This window comes from Triticum dicoccoides, chromosome 1B (genome assembly GCF_002162155.2).
Source record: "Triticum dicoccoides isolate Atlit2015 ecotype Zavitan chromosome 1B, WEW_v2.0, whole genome shotgun sequence".
Taxonomy (NCBI): domain Eukaryota; kingdom Viridiplantae; phylum Streptophyta; class Magnoliopsida; order Poales; family Poaceae; genus Triticum; species Triticum dicoccoides.
This window is the reverse complement of record NC_041381.1, coordinates 67,291,343-67,312,286: the sequence shown is the minus strand read 5'-3', so window position 1 is coordinate 67,312,286 and position 20,944 is coordinate 67,291,343.

Here is a 20,944-nt window from a genome sequence, read left to right as displayed (position 1 = left end):
AACACTCTCTCTTTGTGTGGTGTGAATAGTTTTATTTTTTTTTTGTTTTCTTTTTGGTTGAGGGATGTGCAAATTGATTTGGTACGTACAAGTACAATATTACAACACGTTAGGCTTGCCCCTAAAATTCAACCTGCATCTTGTTATATCCCGAAAATTCAGATATCGTGCTCCCAAAACTGGCGCCTTCACAACCCGCGCCTTGCTATCCCGAAATTACAACGCGCGCGAAAACTCCCTCCAGCTGCCAAATCCTGACACGCGAAATCCTCCTTCTAACCCTGAGCCAAAAGGGCCGCTAGTTCAAATCGGTGGGGGTACTTTTCTAACACACCCTACATTTTGGACAAGCGCGTCCCTAAGTCATGCTTCACCCCGTCCCATCGCCCCCTTTTCACCATTCGAAATCCCAGGCCGCCATAACCTCTCCGCTCCAGCCACGAAATCCCACCCTCCTCCATCCGCCACATCACCGCTGCCCAGCCAGAGCCTCTTCCCCGACGACATCGTCCACCACAACAGCTCGACGTCCCTCGTCCACCTCCCCGGACGAGGATCCGTCGTCCATCTCGCCGTCCAGCCGGTTCAGCTGCCCCGTCCTCCACCTCCAAGGAGCTGCTCTGACGATCGCCTCGTCTATCGCGGCTGCTCCATCCCCACAGCGCCGCCTTAACCTGCTCCACCGGAACCGCAGCATCCCCACCGACTCCTCGGACGAAGCCGAGGCCTACTCGGCGCCACCAAATAGGTTGTACACTCATCGCATTGCACCTTCTCCTTAACTCGACCTCCTGGCGCCGACGGCGCTCCATCCCGCACCCCCATGGAGCGGCTACCTTGAAGCCGGTGCCGCGAGCGACATCTCCATGGCGGCTCTCCCCCAGTGCGAGGCCCCTTCGGCGGCGGCAGCGATACCAGCCGGATCTGCTGCTTCTGCTCCGGCTCTCGCTCGATCGCTCGCTCGCCCAGCTGCTGCTGCTGCTCTCCCCCTCGCTCGTGCTGCTGCTCTGCTCTGATTAAGCCACACTTCAGTCGACTGAATCGACTTTTGGGTCAGTCGATTTTCAGGGGTTGGGGGGGCTCGCCGGAGTTAAGGAAGATGCACCCGCAACGGGGACGGGGCCTCGCTGGAGAGGTACCCCACTATGTATCTTAGGGTTCAGGGTGGGGGTGGGGGCCTAGAGGGCTGGCCGAGGTGGCGGTGGCGAGTTGTTTCGGGGCGGCGAGGCGGCGTTGGGGCCGGCGGCGAGGCCGGTGGTGGCTGGCGGCTCGGGGGGGTGCAGGTTGAAGATGAACTGCAGGCCCTCCCTAAACTACATGCCAAGTGCCTCTCTGCTACCATTTCGTTCAGTTTCGACATTAGCATTCAGACTCCACAGTAAATTTCAGTTTCGACAGTTAAGTTCAGAGTCAACAGTTTTTACCTCATTTGTTGTAGTCGGGTGGTTTTTGGTGATGTTAATTTTACATCCATTTTACATCATCTATTGGAGAGGCTATTAGAATCCCACTTGAGATTGACGATGTCTGTCTTGTGCTGCTTCAGCCTTGATGTCTTACGGCTCACCGGAGCTGCTCCAACGACAGAACGAACCATCACAACAGAGCAGTGCCCAGGACGCCGACTACAGATTCCTCAGATCTTCCTTCACACCTCCGACAGCCACCTCTGCCTCAACTGCTTCAGCGACCAACCCAATGATGCTGAGGTCGACACGGCTACGGCAAAGAGGTTGTACACTTGTTGCATCACTTATTACTATACATTCACGTCGATCCATTAGGGCTATTTTGGTTCAACGGAAAAACATAGCAATAGGGAATTTTCCAATGGCACTCTACTATTCAATTATTCATGCATTTTGTTGAAAGGAATGAAGCAAAACATCCACCTGGACCTACTTTTCAAAATCCTATGCATGAAAACAAGACAAAGTGCATTAGTGCCAGAATAACATTCTAATTGTACACGCTTTCATATGGTTTCTCCTTATTTTGGCCATGTTTCTTTGCATTCCTCTGCTCTTCCAATTCCTGTAAACCAAACACCCAAGTTGACAGAAATCCTGTGTTTACAAATGCTCTGTTTACCATGTGCATTTTCCTATCCTATTCCGGTGTTTTTCCTATCCCTGCGTTTTAAGAATCATGCAAGCCAAATGAGCCCTTACAGAATTACTTCAGTTACAGGTACGTGTCGAAGGGAACTTTGTGTGGTTTGTCCTGCTCCTGCTGCGACGTCGTCCACCTCACCTGAGCTGCTCCATCAACAGAAGCATCCACCAAACCAGACATCACGACTCATGACCGTCTTTCGCCACCTTAGATCTCCTTCCCTGCCGCTGGCACCCACCCCAACGGCATCACCATCATCGACTCAGCGGATGAACCTGAGGGGTACACGGGTCCACAAGAGAGGACGCACTCTTTTGTTTCTGCTTATAATGCATTTCTTAAACTTACCTGCTACTTTATCGTCCTGTTCGGCTCTTGGACTCCCAACTCAGGTCCAAATTAATGTTCAAACTTGAGTTCTAAATTAGTTGTGGGGCACATATCGAGGCAGCAATAAATAGTATGTCTGTCTAATATCTGGTTCACCTAGGGTATGCCTATGTTGTTCATCTTGGGTGGGAAACAAATAGTAAAGAAATCATCATCTGTCTTTCTATTAGTTTAAAGCAATCATCAGCCTGCTATCATTATTTTTGGATCCATCCACTGGTTGTTACCATCACTCTAAATTTCTGCATGCTCTCCTTACATAATCTCACCATATTTTTTCGTATGCATGTCAGATATTGTACACAGTCATGATGAACATGTAGAGAAAAAGATAAGAGTTTTGCGCGGCAATACAATGTCATGCAGAAATCGCTCCACGGTGGGTTCAATGGCAAACCCTCCCCACCCCTCTCCAGATTGTAATCCAGAGGAAGATATCTATTCTGAGGCGGATTCAGACGCCGTTGACCACTCCTATTTACCCCCCAAGGTGTTTGCTCTACCATGGCATGATGATGTTAGTCATTTATCATGCATATGTTGCCTTGCAGTGCCTACTTTTGACATCATATATGTCATCTTCTTAGTTTAGACATGTTCTGTAATGCCACTTGTTTAGTTTCTATATCATATATGGGAATTATGCAGTCTCGTGTCTTTTAGCCAGCCATAATATATGTGAAATGTGCAATGCCATCCTGTTTAACCAAGCATCATATATTTGAATGATATCTTGCCCATATTTTTCTTCATTACATTTCCATTTGTCGACAATGTTTGTACATTAAACTACTCTTCCTGTGAATCAGCCATTTGGGTGGGAGATGGAAAAATCTGGAGTGAAAACAAGGCCTTCAGAGCAGACAGTGCTACATGTCGAAGAAGATCTCTTGTTGGGTCCCGATAGCTCCTCAGAGATGGATTCAGAGATAGATGACCAGTCCTATTCCCCTACTGAGGTGTATGCTCTAACTTGGCACAGTTATACTGCTCATATCATGCATACGGTGTCTTGCATTGCATAGTTTAGACATCATATACACAATATTCAACACCATGTTCTTAGTTCAGACATCATATCAAATGCCCTCTGTTTAGCATATAAATCACATATGTGAATTAAATGATGTGATCCTGATTACTTAGATAACATGTAGGTGAATTATGTCATGTGATCCTGTTTAGTTATTCATCATATCTTTGAATTATGTTATGCTATGCTATCCAGTTTAGATAGACATCATATATGTGAAATTATGTCATGCTATCCATTTTAGTTAAACAATATACATGTCAACTATTTCATGCCCTCTTTTTTCCACACTATCTATTGCATCTGTCTCTCATACAATGTTTGTACATTCAACTATGTTTCCTGTTTATCAGCCATTTGAATTGGAGCGGGTGATGCCAGTATCTAGCGGAATAAAAACACGGTCTTCAAATAAAACAGTGCTACCTCTTGGTGGAGATAGCACCCCGGTTGTACATGCACAAGAACCAGCCCTACCACACATAACCCAAACTCTCGCAGATTGTACCCCTACTGCGATGGACAGAGAACCAGCTTCACCCAATCTAACCCCAACCCCAGCCGATAGTAACCCAGTTCCTGTTGACACAGCACCATCTCCACCACAGAGCTCCCAAACAAGAGTAGTTAGTAAGGTAGCTCTAGTGCCCAAAGGGCCAGTACTATCAAGGCGAACCCCAACTCCACCAGTTAGTACGCCTATTCCTATGGAGGAAGCACAACCAGCCAGTCGTAGTTTAGCATCTATCGCATTTGATGTTGTTAAATCATATGTGCATATCTTCCCATCTTGGAAATATTATACTGAAGATGAAGGAAAATGCCAGTTGCAGGTGTTTGTCCAGGAGTTATGTGTAAGTAATGTTATTCATGGCAATTACTTTGCTTCGTCCCATACATCCTACCTCCATGATGGTTATAATACAGCAAATTTTCCCATTTTTGTCTATAGAGAAGGACTGATTTGGAAACTCAGGATGAGGTAACCTGTGCTAATACCTCTGCTATCTTCAAGAATGCTTGGTGGCAGTATCTAATTACCTGAAGAAAACGTACTTCACCGGCAAAGAACTCATCAAATTCCCTTACGTTCTCCTGAGACACATTTACTGGACGATGACTGGGAACGCCTTGTTCTGTACTGGTCCCGAACCAAGAATGTGGTAAGGTCTATGAGCTCATTTTCTATTTTTAAGTATTATATTCTTGCGTCTTACTTACTCTGTTCATGTAGAACAAGTGCCTAAACCTGAAGAACAACTGTTCTAATTTAAGATTCCATTGCTATCATAGTTCAAAAAAGCGCTAGGCGTTAATTGTGCGTTTTGCCACCGCCTTGCACTTTACTGACCAAAGCGCATGCTTATGCGCGGTTATGCACAGATTAAGTGTAGTTATGCGCAATGCGTTTTGCCAACGCCTAGAGCCTAGGCGCGCTTAAGCGCTCCCATAGGCGCGCCTTTTTTAACTATGATTGCTTTGCTCTTGTATCACTGTATTTACTGATACAAACTTATTTTTAAATTGAAGGATCCAATCGAAACTCCAATGGCACAGCAGGTATGTTCATGCATGTTTCTTTAACAGGTTTTCTCTTATCAATAGCTCTTTTGATTTCAATTTCAATTGTGTATACAGTTGACTTTCATATCATGCACATTACTAGCATCACAACAGAGCCAATAGTGTTGTTGTACATGTAGACCCATGGTACCCATCTGAAATCTTGTTGTGCCGTGTAGTTTCTCACGCTTTGTATTCTTTCACTGTTGCTTTGTCTTGAACTGATATGATTTGAACCGTGTCTCTATTTTGATTTGGCAAGACAATGCAGTGACCATAGGACATAGATATATGTTTGTTTGATGCTTTTATTATGTACTAGTACTTGGCAATAGAAGACTTGGTAGTTTAATCATGTCCACCTTACTAATGAACTGGTTCACTGAAATGAGTTTCATATACTAGTACATGCTAACCTTGTTATGTGTCTGCTTGTTTCTTCTTTTAGAATGCTAACAGAATATTGGGGAAGAGTGCCTTATTAAGCAATGGTAAAGGAAGTAATGCAGATAAGGTTCAGGATAGTGACACATCCTTGTTGGTCTCCAACAAAGCTGATAAAACAGCTAAGGAAGACTATCTTGAAGACAGCAAGACAGCCCCAAAGCCCTGTCTTGGTTTAGTGTTCGAGTTACTGGCCACTACTACTTGCACAAGCTATTCAAACTCACTATCTGAATCAGTTCAGTTTCTTGAGTCTCAACTACAAGCTGAAAGACATCGATCAGCTGTGCTGTGGCAAGAAGAGGAAGGACTGCGGAAGTCCCTGGAGCATTCAGATGCATACTTTCTAGTGCAACAGCAAGCATTGGAGGATTTTAGCACCAAACTGGACAAAGCTAATCAGCTTGCTAAGCTTATTGCCAGCATGGTTGATACCCAGGATAACATTTCTTGAGCTCTTCTGAAGTTGTTTTAGTTATGCTCTTGTTTTGCTGCCGCGTTTATTTGCACTGGTGGCCAATGCAATTTTGACGGCCAGTGTATGTAATATGCTGCTTTGTTCCCTATATTTGCACTGGTGGCGAACTTTGATGCCTAGTGGATGTAATATGTGTAATAGCGGTAATAGGCTAGCCTTAATTGCTTGCTTATTTATTTCCTTATTGTCTTGTTTAGTTGTTTGCTTGTAGTCACTGCAGTTATTTTTCTGTGTTTTTCTAGTGGCCACAATAGCCTATTTTTGGTAACTAGGCCAAAATAATCATGGCAACACACGGACTGTTGTAACCATGGGCCTCCTGCAGGCCGTATGATCCATGGGCCTTCGTTCAGCCGTAGGACCATTGGCCTTCTATACGGGCCGTAGGATCCATCGGCCTTCTATACGGGCCTTAGGGATAAATGGGCCTTCTATGGGCCGTAGGGTCCATGGGCCTTTTACGGGCCATACGATCCATGGGCCTTTTACGGGCCGTACTATCCATGGGCCTCATACGGGCCGTAGGATCCGTGGGCCTTCTACGGGGCGTATCATCATTTCGCCAATCATGGGCCGTTCTATTCGTGGACCATAACGGGCCGTTAATAGGCCGTATTTGATAACTCTATGAAAATAGCCCAACTGGTTTTTTTTGACATGAAAACGGCCCAACATATTAACGGTCCGCAAATGGGCCGACTGTAACGACGGGCTGAATTTGGCCCACAAGCAGAAAATGACAGTAACGGGCCGTATGTAACCGAATGCTGCAAGTGAGACCAAGAATCAATGGGCCCTGAGGAGGCCGAAAGATAACTTGGGCTGGAAACGGCCCAATGCAATAACGGGCCATTAATGGATATAAAGTGATACACTATTCATTACGGGCTAGTTTCACCACGAGCCGTTAATGGGCCAAGAGTTACAAAGGTCCTCATATGGGCCGAAAGAAGTCATGGGCCACACATGGGCCGGAAGTTAAAACGGGCTGAATCATATTGGACGGCCCAGATGACGCTATTGGGCCTAATTCGGGCCCTGGGTTAGCAGGCTGTAAATGGGCTATATGCGAACAGGCCGTTAACAGGCTTTTCGTGGGCCGGCCCGCCACCTTTTGACCAAGTCAAATGGGCCGACCTTTTCACAGGAATGGGCCTCTGTTGGGCCGTGCCACGTGTCGCTGTATCATAGGCGCCTTCGGTCCAATGAGCGGATGACATCTGTCGCAACGGTGAGCCGACACGTGTTTCCTCCAGCCAATGATGATTTTACACGTGGAAAATCCCCATTTGTTGGGGCTGTTAACGGGTTATCGAATCCAAAACCCGACCCGATAGCTTAACGGCGTTCTGTTACGGTGGATGCCACATGTCGCTCACCCTTGACGAAAGCACTTCCGTGACGCGCGATTTATCGTCATGAAAGTGGACACTTCCGTGATGATAATTTTGGTAATGTCATGGAACACTTCTACGACAGCACAGGTATGACTATCTTGATTCTGTCATAAATTTTTCATGGATGTACATGCATGAAAAAAAACCCGACCTACTATGACAAACACGTATCATCACAGAAGTGTATTTTTTTTGTAGTGCTGGCACTCGCTAGCCACCTTATGCAAGAAGTGCATGTCAGTCGGTGGAACCTGTCTCACGTAAGCGTACATGTAAGGTCGGTCCGGGCCGCTTCATCCCACGATGCCGCCAAATCAAGATAAGACTAGTAACGGTAAGCATATTGAACAAACCAATGCCCACAACTACTTGTGTTCTACTCGTGCAAAGAATCTACATAATAGACCTAGCTCATGATGCCACTGTTGGGGAACGTAGCAGAAATTCAAAATTTTCTATGCATCACCAAGATCAATCTATGGAGATTCAAGTAACAAGAGAGAGAGGGAGTGCATCTTCATACCCTTGAAGATCGGTAAGCGGAAGCGTTACAAGAACCTCGTTGATGGAGTCGTACTCGCGGCGATTCAAATCGCGGAAGATACGATCTAGCGCTGAATGAACGGCCTCCGCGTTCAACACCCGTACAGCCCGGGGACGTCTCCTCCTTCTTGATCCAGCAAGAGGAGAGGAGAAGTTGAGGGGGAGCTCCGGCAGCACGACGGCGTGGTGGTGGAGCTTGCAGTTCTCCGGCAGGGCTTCGCCAAGCACTAATGAGGAGGAGGTGGAGTTGGAGAGGGGGAGTGCTGCGCCAGGGGCAAGGGTGAAGCTCCCATGTGCCTCCCCACTATATACAGGGGTGGAGGGGGCTGGTTTCTTGCCCTCCAAGTCCTTGGGGCATTGGCAAAGGTGGGAGGAAAGAAATCCCATCATTTCCTTCCCCACCGATTGTTATCCCCCTTTTTAGAGATCTTGATCTTATCCTTTCGGGATATGATCTTATTCCTTCTAAGGGGGGATCTTGGTGCGCCTTGACCAGGGGTGTGGGGCCTTGCCTCCACTACCCACGTTTATGTGGGTCCCCCCATACAGGTGGGCCCCACTCCGGAACCTTCTAGAACCTTCCCGGTACAATACCAAAAAATCCTGAACATTTTTCGATGGCCAAAATAGGACTTCCCATATATAAATCTTTACCTCCGGACCATTCCGGAACTCCTTGTGATATCCGGGATCTCATCCGGGACTCTGAACAACATTCGTTAACTGCACACTAATTCCCATAACAATTCTAGCGTCACTGAACCTTAAGTGTTTAGACCCTACGGGTTCGGGAATCATGCAGACATGACCGACACAGCTCTCTGGCCAATAACCAACAGCGGGATCTGGATACCCATGTTGGCTCCCACATGTTCCACGATGATCTCATCGGATGAACCACGATGTCAAGGATTCAAGCAATCCCGTATACAATTCCCTTTGTCAATTGGTACGTTACTTGCCCGGGATTCGATCGTCGGTATCCCAATACCTCATTCAATCTCGTTACCGGCAAGTCACTTTACTCGTTCTGTAATGCATGATCCCGTGACTAACTACTTAGTCACATTGAGCTCATTATGATGATGCATTAGCGAGTGGGCCCAGAGATACCTCTCCGTCACACGGAGTGACAAATCCCACTCTCGATTCGTACCAACCCAACAAACACTTTCGGAGATACCCGTAGTGCACCTTTATAGCGTAACATTTACGTTGTGATGTTTGGCACACCCAAAGCATTCCTACGGTATCCGGGAGTTGCACAATCTCATGGTCTAAGGAAATGATACTTGACATAGGAAAGCTTTTAGCAAACGAACTACACGATCTTGTGCTATGCTTAGGATTGGGTCTTGTCCATCACATCATTCTCCTAATGATGTGATCCTGTTATCAATGACATCCAATGTCCATGGTCAGGAAACCATAACCATCTATTGATCAACGAGCTAGTCAACTAGAGGCTCACTAGGGGCATGTTGTGGTCTATGTATTCACACATGTATTACGGTTTCTAGTTAATACAATTATAGCATGAACAATAGACAATTATCATGAACAAGGAAATATAATAATAACCATTTTATTATTGCCTCTAGGGCATATTTCCAGCACAACCAGTGTCAGCACTCCGCACCATACCGATCACCTGGCCCTTCGCGGTCTGGGGACTCGACATGGTGGGACCCTTCAAAACCGCTCGAGGCGGCATGACGCACTTGCTGGTGGCAGTGGACAAGTTCACCAAATGGATCGAGGCAAGAGCAATCAAGAAACTGGACGGGCCAACAGTCGTCCGGTTCATCAAGGACATAGCGGTGCGCTACGGCATGCCGAACAGCATCATCACCGACAACGGCACCAACTTCGCCAAGGGCGCGCTCGAGCAATACTGCTCAGTCTCCGGCATCTGCCTCGACCTGGCCTCCGTTGCACATCTGCAGTCCAACGGGCAGGTCGAGCTGGCCAACAGACTCATCTTGTCTGGCATCAAGACGCGACTCATCAAGCCACTCATCCGCTCACCGGGCAGCTGGCTCGACGAGTTGCCGGCCATTCTCTGGAGTCTCCGCACCACGCCGAATCGGTCGACCGGGTTCACCCCGTTCTTCCTCGTCTATGGAGCCGAAGCCATCATCCCGATCAACGTCGAGTTCGACTCGTCGCGCGTCGCGATGTACACCGAAGCCGAAGCCAGAGAAGCCCTCCAATATGGCGTCGACCTGCTCGAAGAAGCACGTCTCCTGGCGCTCAGTTGCTCGGCCATCTACCAGCAAGGTATGAGGCACTATCACAGCAAGAAGATCAGGCCCCTTGCATTCCGCAAGGGCGACCTCATCCTCCGCCTCGTCCAAGAGCAAGCAGGACAGCACAAGTTGTCCCCTCCATGGGAGGGCCCATTCATCGTGAGCAGGGCCTTGCGCGATCGCAACGCCTACTACCTCATCGATGCACGCAAGTCAAAGAAGTGCAAGAAGGACACCGCCGGTGAAGAAACGACACAGCTGTGGAACGCGGAACTCCTCCGCCCGTTTTACAGTTAGCCGCATGAGTGTATGTATCGTCGCCTTTTGTAAATGCATGAAACTATGGGGTCCCCGAACGAGACTCGGGGGCTACCCTTTTGCCGACCAATTTATTGCGTCCTTATTTTTTCTGCATCACTATACCACTGAACCCGGCCACCGGTCCGACTCACTCGACCCGGGAGCTCGGGGGCTGGCCGGCTCGATAGCCACCCCGCCGCCTTACTTGGTGATTTCTGATAAAAGTCAGGATGTTGTGGTCCCTCACTTTGCCCTAAAAGCCACAGATCCAGCTTTGGCTATCGGCTGGCAAGCACAACGGGCCAAAGCTCCTGGACGTTTCATACACTAAGTCAAAGGCCGTCGGGTCGATCAACCCGGCCCGCCACTCACCGAATAGACAGCCGCACGACCGGCTGCTCGCCAACCGGCTTCGCCGGATTGCCGCCAGCCGGCCCAGTGGGTGTTTCGCTCGCGCTCAACATTTCCAAAGACCCAAGTCCTGCGCGCCCCCTTTCAAAAAAAACGAACTCCTTGTCACAGACTAGAGCCTTGGCTGTCTGACTCGCGGGGGGGAGGTTTGAGAAAGGAAAAAACGCATGAAATCGGTCCGAAAAACAGAAGGCAAAAAAGCAAAGACACTCACGACATTCACACATAGATATTTAAACAAAAGGCCCACGGCCGGAGTTCATTACACCCTAAAAAAACCAGTGGGTGGTTGGACCTGCTACTTGACAGATTCTGCATAAAGTGTCTCAGGCATCTCCAGCGCCACGTCACGACGTCGACGGCTCTCCCCTGGCGGCCTCCGGGTCCGGCGAGACACTGGTGTCCTCCTCAGCATCCGCGTCACCATAGACGCCCGTCTCCTCCGAGCTCCCCTCCGGGTCATGGAGAAGCAAGCCGTAGTCGTCGCCATCCACGACCCTGCCGTCTTCCGTCCGCTCCGGATGGAACTTGTCGTGGAAGGCGAACTCGGTGATGTAGCTGGCCCGGGAGGCGATCCGGCCGGACTGCACCTACAGCAACTGCTCTGAGCCGGCCCATTGGCCCATCAGCGCGTCCAGCTGAAGATCTGGATGCTAAGACAGCGCAAACTGGAGCGCCATCTCGGCACCGGCACGAGCGGTGGAAACACGCCACTCGCCAAGACGGTCCGCACCTGTCTCCAGCCAACGCGCCAGGCGTGTGAAGCTGCTCGGCACGACGGCGCCCAGCCAAAGGGCCATCATTATCGTGGTGCCGGCCTGGGACAGCCGCTCCATCTACATCCCCAAGACCCGCAGGCGGGCCTCAGCAGCGGCGATGATCTCCGGGAAGGTCCAGGCCGTCCGCGGATCCGTCCCAGACCCAACAACGCCGGTCGGGTCGCGCTGATAGCGGACGGCTTCCTCCGCCAGCCGCTGCGTCTCCAGGAAGGCCCCTGTCGCAAAGGAAGAAGCAAGTTAGAAGAACAACAAGGAAGAAAAGTCGGGTCCCGACCCGGCAAGCTACAAGAAGCAGCACTTACTAGAAAACGACTCTTCTAGGTGCTGCGCCTAGAGCAACGTACAACGCCGCTCCCGCTCCATGGTGCGGTCGCGCTCCTCGAGCGCCTTCTCCAGAGTGGCCACCTTGGCAAGGGTCGCCTTCAGCTCGGCGTCCTTGTCTTTGGCCGCCTTCTCGGCTGCCTCGCGGCGGCGGGCTTCATCCTCACGGGCCCCCTCAGCTGTGGTGACCTGCTCTCGCAGGCGTTCCACCTCGGCCTGGAGCCGGCCCTTGTCGTCGGCCAGCTGGCCGCGTTGCTGGTCCGCCTCCACCAGGGCCCGCTGCGCCTCCGCGACCTTGGCAGTTCCACCTTGAGAAGCTACACCTCGGCCTCGAGGCAGCCCTTGTGACCCGCTAGCTGCTCATATAGCCGGTTGGCCTCGTCAAGAGATCGACGGGCCGCGGCCGTCTCCACCCTCGCCTGCGCCGCCTCGACACCAAGCCGGCCGGTGTCGGCAACAAGCCGGTCATAATGATGACCGGCCCAGAGCAGTCGAGAACTCCAAGACAGCACCTCGGCTGTGAAAAAGAAGGAATCAGCAGAAAAAAGAGCAAGACATAAGATTTGGCCCAATTGTTACACAATTGGCCCGAATCTCGGGGGCTACACCCAGTGGGTGCGCTAGCGTGCCCCCACTAAAAAGAGCACAAAAGTACCTGCGGCACGTGGAGCTCCTCCTCCTTGGCGGTAAGCTGCTCCACGAGCTCCCGGTGCTTGCCCAGGAGACGGTTGTAGCGGCAACCCGGAAGGCGTCAAGATGCTGAAGAAATCAGAAGTCAAAAACAAGGCCAACGCTCTAGAAGATCCGACCCAACTACTACATAGTTGGCCCGGATCTCGGGGGCTACACCCAGTTGGTGCGCTGGCGCGCCCCCACAAAGAAGAAATTACAAGGAAGCAAAAAGACTTACCAGCACGGTGAGCTCCAGGTCACGTGTCCGTTCCACCTCGGCCTGGGCGAAGGCCTCAAGCCGCTACGTCCGACCCCGTAGGCGGCGGCTGATGGCATCCAGCGCCGCCTCCTCTTGGGTCTAGGGCCCGAAGACAGTGGCGCCCCCGCTCCGCGGCGGCTGCGGCACGGCGGCTCGGCACCCTCCCTGCCAGGGCACCAAGGCATGCTCCCCGCTGGCCGCTTGCGACACGGCCAGCACCTCCTCTGACGCCCCTCCCGGTGCTGCCGACGACCCGGACACCGGGACGCCCTGCGTCGCCACCACCGGCCCGGCTGCCGGGGTGGTCTAAGGCACCGCCGCCCGCGGTGCCTCCTCCATAGCCGGCGGCGCCTCCGGCGCCGCCGCCTGTGGCGTCTCCTCCAAGACAACGACGCCTCCACCACCATCAGCCGCCGCGCGCTCGACCATGTCGGCCCGCGGCGGGGTATCGCTCCCCACCTCCACGACCTCCTGGTCGAGGATCACCACCTCAGCCCGGCCTCCACGGCCACGCTCCCTCAATGACGATGGCTCAACGATCATTGCCGCCACCATCGTACCCTCCTGCATCTCGCACTAGGCCAGCTCCACGCCGGATCGCGCCCATGCCTCTGTCGCGTCGGTCCAAGCCTGGACCAACGCTACCTCCAGCTCCACCTCAGCCCGGTTCCTGTCCCGCCAGGCCAAGGCCTCGGCGTTGCTCGGGTCCAGGCCAAGGTCCGAGTCGGCCCGCCTCTCCACCTCGCCCTGCTCGGCAAGGTCGGACCGGCTCCTGCGGAACGCGGCCCCTTCGGCGACTGCGGCCTCCGCCGCCGCCCTCGCCAGCGCGATTGGCGACCTGAAGAAGAAGGCAGAATGAGCAAAAAAGAAGCAATACTAGCTCGAAAAAAAACCCAGGCCCAAAACAAGAAATGAAGCTTACCCCGTCATGACCGGGACCGGGGCTGGCCTCCCGTGCCCACTGCCGCACTTCTTCTTGGCCGTCCTCCCGGCCACCTCCGGATCCGCCGTACGCTTCCAGGCCCGGGGTCGCGGCGCGACGCTGTCTTTTCCGTGCGGGCGGCTCGGCGTCGCCCCATGAGAGGACCCGGCTCCGCCCACATCGCTGCCTCCCCCGCCCAACGCCACTACACCAACAGCCGGTGTCAGCGTCGCCCGCAGCACGACACGATCAACAATTCAAATGAAGAAAGAAAGATGCAAGACTTACCCGCGCGACGCCCAGCACCGGCGTCGGACTCGGCCACCTCCTCCTCGCCGAGAGCCGCGGCCTCCTCTGACGCCACCGGCGCTACCTGCGACGGAGCCTGGGCATAAGGATGCCGAGTCGCGTTCAAAAGAATCTCCCACGTCGCGTCAGGGCGGATGAGAAGATGCGCGGCAGCAAAGTAAGAAGACCAAATACTAACCTGCGGCGCCCGATCCGCCAGTCCTCTCCAAGGTTGGCCTTGGAGATGTCGTTCACGCCACACGCGACCTGCTCCGCGGATAGCCGCGTCGACCCCATGCGGTTGGGATCCTGCAGGCCGATCATATCGCCGATGAGACAGGAGCGCCTATGAAGCGGAAGGGCCCGGTGGGTGATGAACGCGGCAAGGAGGTCGGTGCCGGCGAGCCCCTCCTGCGTCCTCATCACCGTCACCCGCTCGCAGAGATTGACGATCTCCTGGGACGGGTGCCGGAGCGAGTAGCCCCAGTTCGTCTTCGCCCGCGGCGGCGCGATGGCGAAGGGCGGAAGGTTGATGTGGTCCGCGCCTTGGTTGCAGACATAGAAGAAAGAGTTCTGCCACTTCTTGGCAGAATCCTCCAGCGGGATCTTGGGGAAATCTGCCCCCGACCGCTTCAAGATGACGGCAGCGCCGCAGTCCGCGAACTCCCCGGCCAACGGACCCTGCTGCTTCAAGGAGAAGAAGCGCGCCCAGAGGTCGATCGTGGGCTCGACCCCTAGGTATCCCTTGCAGAGCGTGACGAAGCCGGAAAGCTGCACGATGGCGCCGGCGCCAAGATGGTGCGGCTGGAGCCCGAAGAACTCCAAGAACGCGCGGAAGAAGGTGCTTGCCGGCAGCCCAAATCCACGCTCGAAGTGCGTGAGGAAGACCACGCACTCCTACTCCTCAGGCCAAGGCATCTGCTCGCCGCACGGCAGGCGAACGCCGATGTCCGCCTCCCGTGGTAGTCGCCGCAACACCCGGAGCCGGGTGATGTCGCTGGCGGTGACGTTCGAGCCCATCCAGGAGCCCGACGGCAGCGACATGATCAAAAGAAGAGGAAGACGAAGATGGACGATGGAGGAAGCTCTGCTTGGAGCAGCGGGCGCCACAGTGCGACGGTTGCAAAGGGCAGGGCGAAAGCAGAGGGACAGGAGGGCGCGAGCGAGAATAATGTCCGCCACCCCCCTGCTCCCTCCCCCTCCCCCCCGATTTATAGCCCCCGGTTCAAACGTGGGGGAGTGGGATCATCTACATGCACCCGTTCCACTACTCCGCAATAAGTGCGCACGCACGGGCGCAGTAAGTGATCGGGGAAGTGTAACCGGCCCCCAGACACTGCAACAAATCCACGCGCGTGGGCCAAGGGCACGCGGTGGCGGGCCCCGTCCCGTCTCCTAGTCCCATCACGCGCGTGGCCTATCAGGTCCCTCCGACTTCCGGGCGCCACGTGGCGCCTGCGCAAATCCCAAGGGATCGCCTCAAGATTCGATGGACTCCTCGGTTCTCGCCACGGACGGGATGCCGCGATCCGGTTTCCAAGAAAACCGGCACACAGTGAGTGTTCCTGGACCCGGCACTCGCAGAATCCGTGTTCCTAAAGGGGGAAACTGCGAAGGCCCACTCATCCAAAGACGGCGGACCTTTAAAGCTTCGGGGACTACTGTCGGGGGGATGAACCCCGGGCAGGCAACGGAACCCGGATCCTCTTCAAAAACGGTGGTGCCCGCATCGCCCCACAAAACCGGCACGCGCCTGGCTGGGTCGCTCAACCCGGCGAGGCCCGCAACCCGGCCAAACTCTCCGACTCGGCAAGGTACGTCGACCCAGCCTCAGCAACTGGCGCAAGACGGCCGAACCCGGCACGACCAAGGCTTCCCAAGCAAGCCAACCCCACCCGTGGCGTCCACGGCAACCCAGCCACGGGTCAGCTCCCGTCCCATCTAGGCCGTATGATGGGACGAGACCTCAACCACCGATGACCAAGACAATAGCGTTTCCACCCATGCCTATGGTCAGCCGGAGCATGGCAACAGTGCCCCTCACCTACCCGTTGACCAAGGCTGGCATGGCAACAGTGCTCCCGCCCTCACTGCTGACGACAGCAAGCGGCAGCCTGACGGAAGGTACTGTACATGACTCGACTCGGCCACGCCCTGACGATCGACAAGACGGCGCACAATTCCCCTTGGCATGCGGGGCCCGCACCTAGGGGAACCCGGCGAACCACAAGCCCTCAAGCGGGACCCAGCCCGGCGTCCCGGACACCGACAATACGGACCCACCGACTCGGCATATTACCATTGTAACCCTAGGTGGGTTGATCTATAAAACTCCCCAGGAACCCACGCCTACAGGGACACGCAGAGAGCATAACAGATAATGCAAAAAAAACACAAGCAAGCATAGGACTAGCCACCCAACAGCAAAACCAGGGAGAAGGAGCAGCCCAAGCCTTGGTCAGCTTCCTTCCTCCTCCATACAGCTCCAGGAGTGACATTTTACTATCGATCATCCAACTACACTCGGCAGGACTAGGGGTATTATCTCTTCGGAGAGCCCCGAACCTGGGTATGTCCAGCGTCCCACGCCCGGTCTCGGTGTCAAAACCGACGGATCTCAGGTAGGGGGTCCCGAACTGTGCGTCTAGGCGGATGGTAATAGGAGACAAGGGACACGAAGTTTTTACCCAGGTTCGGGCCCTCCCGATGGAGGTAAAACCCTACTCCTGCTTGATTAATATTGATGATATGGGTAGTACAAGAGTAGATCTACCACGAGATCAGAGAGGCTAAACCCTAGAAGCTAGCCTATGGTATGATTGTTGTTCGTCCTACAGACTAAAACCCTCCGGTTTATATAGACACAGGAGAGGGCTAGGGTTACACAGAGTCGGTTACAATGGGAGGAGATCTACATATCCGTATCGCCAAGCTTGCCTTCCACGCCAAGGAAAGTCCCATCCGGACACGGGACGAAGTCTTCAATCTTGTATCTTCATAGTCCAGGAGTCCGGCCAAAGGTTATAGTCCGGTCAAGCGGACACCCCCTAATCCAGGACTCCCTTAGTAGCCCCTGAACCAGGCTTCAATGACGACGAGTCCGGCGCGCAGATTGTCTTCGGCATTGCAAGGTGGGTTCCTCCTCCGAATACTTCATAGAAGATTTTGAACACAAGGATAGTGTCCGGCTCTGCAAAATAAGTTCCACATACCACCGTAGAGAGAATAATATTTGTACAAATCTAATCTGCTGACGTATTCCGCAGCGTGACATCACGCCACGGCCAAGCCTTTATTTGAATCGTTTTACTATCCCACCTCAGCGCGTTTAGCGAGGTGGTTTCCTTGGCATGTCTTGTCAAAGCAGAGATCGTGTCCCCTTATTCCGGGATTCTCATCAATACGGGTGCGGGTAACCCAACCGTGCCATTAATCACAGTGCTTGGGAGATAAGCAAGTTTTACCAGGCTGGTGGGGGCACATAGTTTCGTCCGCCCATATAAGGGGATAAGGATCCATCTTTTTCATCTACGCCCTCTTCCTCCTCCGCTTATCCATTTCCGCGCACTCGAGCTCCAGCGCCCAAGTCCGCACTTCCCACCTCAACCTTCTCCAGCCATGTCCGGAGCGGGAGGCAGGTGGATGGCCTCCTCCGTCATGGGGGGGCACATCAAAAAGTTGAGGAAAGCCAGATACTTGTCCAATGACGTTACGCACCGGCTCCCAGACGAGGGGCAGCTCATCCCCACCCCCAAGCCCCATGAGAGGGTGGTGTTCCTCCCCCATTTCCTCCGCGGACTGGGCTTCCCACTCCACCATTTGTCCGGGGGCTCATGTTCTACTACGGCCTGGATTTCCACGATCTGGCCCCGAACTTCATCCTCAACATCTCGGCGTTTATCATCGTGTGCGAGGCCTTCCTCCGCATCAAGCCCCACTTCGGCTTATGGATGAAGACCTTCAATGTTAAGCCGAAGGTAGTGGGCGGCCAGCAAGCGGAGTGCGGAGGCACCATGGTGGGCAAGATGCCCAACGTCATATGGCTCGAGGGCTCATTTGTGGAAACAATCAAAGAGTGGCAATCGGGGTGGTTCTACATCACCGAGCCACGTGACCCTGAATGGGCAGCAGCCCCCGAATTCCAATCTGGCATCCCCACACGGCTCACCTCCTGGAAAGAGACCTGCCTGCCGTGGGGTAATTCGGGAGAGCTGACCGGACTCCAAACCTGCGTCCAAAACCTGGTGGACAAGAAGGTTAAACTTGTCAACGTAGTCCAGGTCATGCTCCTCCGCTGGATCCTCCCGTGTCAACGATGGGCTTTTAACTTGTGGGAGTTCGACCCGGCCCAGCACCAAACTTTGTCCAGGCTCTTTGACACAACGCACGAGAATGCCTGGAAGGTGCTATTCAAGGGCGTCGAGGTTCCCCCTCCCATTACCGAGGATCGCAGATTCTGTGCGAAGCACCAAGCCATCATAGTAAGCTTGTTTTACCCTTTACGGGATACTTGTTTTTCATAATTTGACTCTATGTGGGATCTAAGCTCCCGTTCCTTTGACAGGACTGGCAGAAGAAGTGCGAACAGATCGACTGTCCGGCTCCTTTGCTCGAAGACCCAGCAGATGCCCGCTTGGCGAAGCTGCTGGTCCCGGCGCCTTACGTGGTGCCGGAGAAGAAGGCCACGGAAACTCGAAAGAGTTCCCGGCGCCTGGTGTTATCGGATTCATCGTCCGATGACTCCGAAGCGCACTCCTCCCATGGAGATGAGGAGGAGGAAGAAGAGGCCTCTCCCCCTCCAACGGGGGGAGGAACGAAAAGGAAGGCCGCCCCAACTAGGGGGGCGGAGGGTCCAAGAAGGGAAAGACCCTTCCTCCGGACTACTCCACCAACGCCGACGCCGGCGAAGAGGGGTGGCCATCTAGGGCCAAGCCCTTGGCAAAATCGTAAGTATCCGGATACCAGAATAACTCATGGCATTCCTTTATTGCACAGTATCTTCTGACGCCGAATATAATCATGCAGTCCGCCCAAGGCCTGGCTCGACGCTTCGTCGAGCGGCTCCCTGGATTAGTCCGATGTGAATAATCTTTCACTCCCGACTGCTACCTCCCCTCGCCCTACGGAAGATGCCGAGGTGGAGTCCTAAAAGGGGCCAAGCCAGGAGAAGGTGGTCCTGGAGGCGCCGCAAGGCGACCTCCCGGACTCTAGGCGCAAAGGGAATGGAACCCCAAAGGGCTCTAAGTCCGGACCTGGGCCGGACACCGCACCGGAACCTTCAGTGGTTCCGGAGTCCGGCAGGCGGCCCCCTAGTAAGAAGGGCAAGCGTGAGTGAGTGAGTGTATGTGTCTAGACTCCAACACTTAACACTTCGCTAATTATAGTCAACTATAGCTTGACACGCGCACATATATTTTAACACTTCACCTCGGTGAACATATCCGCGCCATCTTGAAGCCATCATACGTGACCTCCACGTACCTTGGACTTGAACAGTTAATCATGAGCTTCACTGGTACTTCCTTAACTTTACAGGACTCCACATGCATCTGTAGTCCATTCCATTTCTTCATCACAGTCGGTGCTCCCAAGAAAATTAAGTTTGTCCCTACTATTGTTTTGTGTTCCAAAACTCTCGGAGTATCCATCCATAACAACTACATGTCGATCATAAAATCACCATATTCAACAACACCCTTTGTATAATCACCCTGGTAGCTTCTTTCCTGAGTCAAAGTGAACAACTCGCATATTTGATGCCACATATAAGTTTTATTTTTAACTCGGAATTATTGTTGTTTTTGAATGCATGTCTGAACTTCAAGGAATTTTTTGTTGTTCTTTAGTCGACTTGAGTCAAATTCGCAGTTTATCTACTCCTTATTTTAGACAGTCTTCTACATGCTCCACAACAATAACACACTGCCTCCTTCATTTGTCACCCGTACTATGCCATGTGGACTGAAATCCATAGAATATAAGGCATCTACTCTCCAACCTTTTGACATTCGGGTTGTTCAGCATTTTTGCAGATTATCCATAGTCAACTCTCGTCTATCTCAGACACACACAATTTGCACATTATGTCCATACACGTTGCATGCACGTTATGTGGGTGAAAACAAAAAGTAACACAACAAAACTCTATGGCATAACTACAACATATATATACAACTATCTGTAACAATAACAACTTAATACACACAAGGGTCTCACGATCAAGTTACAACTCTCACAGGGAAACGAAAATATAGCTTAGACAAGTAAATTTAACGAAAATATAGCTTAGAAGGCTACAGAAAAAAAATAGATGTCGACCATAACCCATCCAAGGCCACTACTTAGAATAATCATAGTTAATATCATCCTTCACCCCTAGAGATCACATGTTTCAAATGCTATGAACCTTTTCCGATTTCATGAAGATTTTTTGAAATTAATAAAAAAATCCATGAATATTTTTAAATTCTGGAACACTGTATGAATTTTTGCACATTTTTCTGAAATTCATGAACTTTTTGAAATATTCCTTAACATTAGTTAAATTCACGACTATTTTTCAATACTCACACACTGCCTTTATTTTTTTTAGCGACACACTGCCTTTGTAAGGACCTTGTACATACTCACTCCGATCCAAAATGTTGCAATTTTGAATTATTTTAAACTAAGCTTAGTTTAAAACCATGAACTAATTTTAGATTAGACGGAGTAGTTTTTTTTACAAGGTGGACCACCTACATTGCATTTCTTTTAGAACGACCATGGTCAACTCCCGTT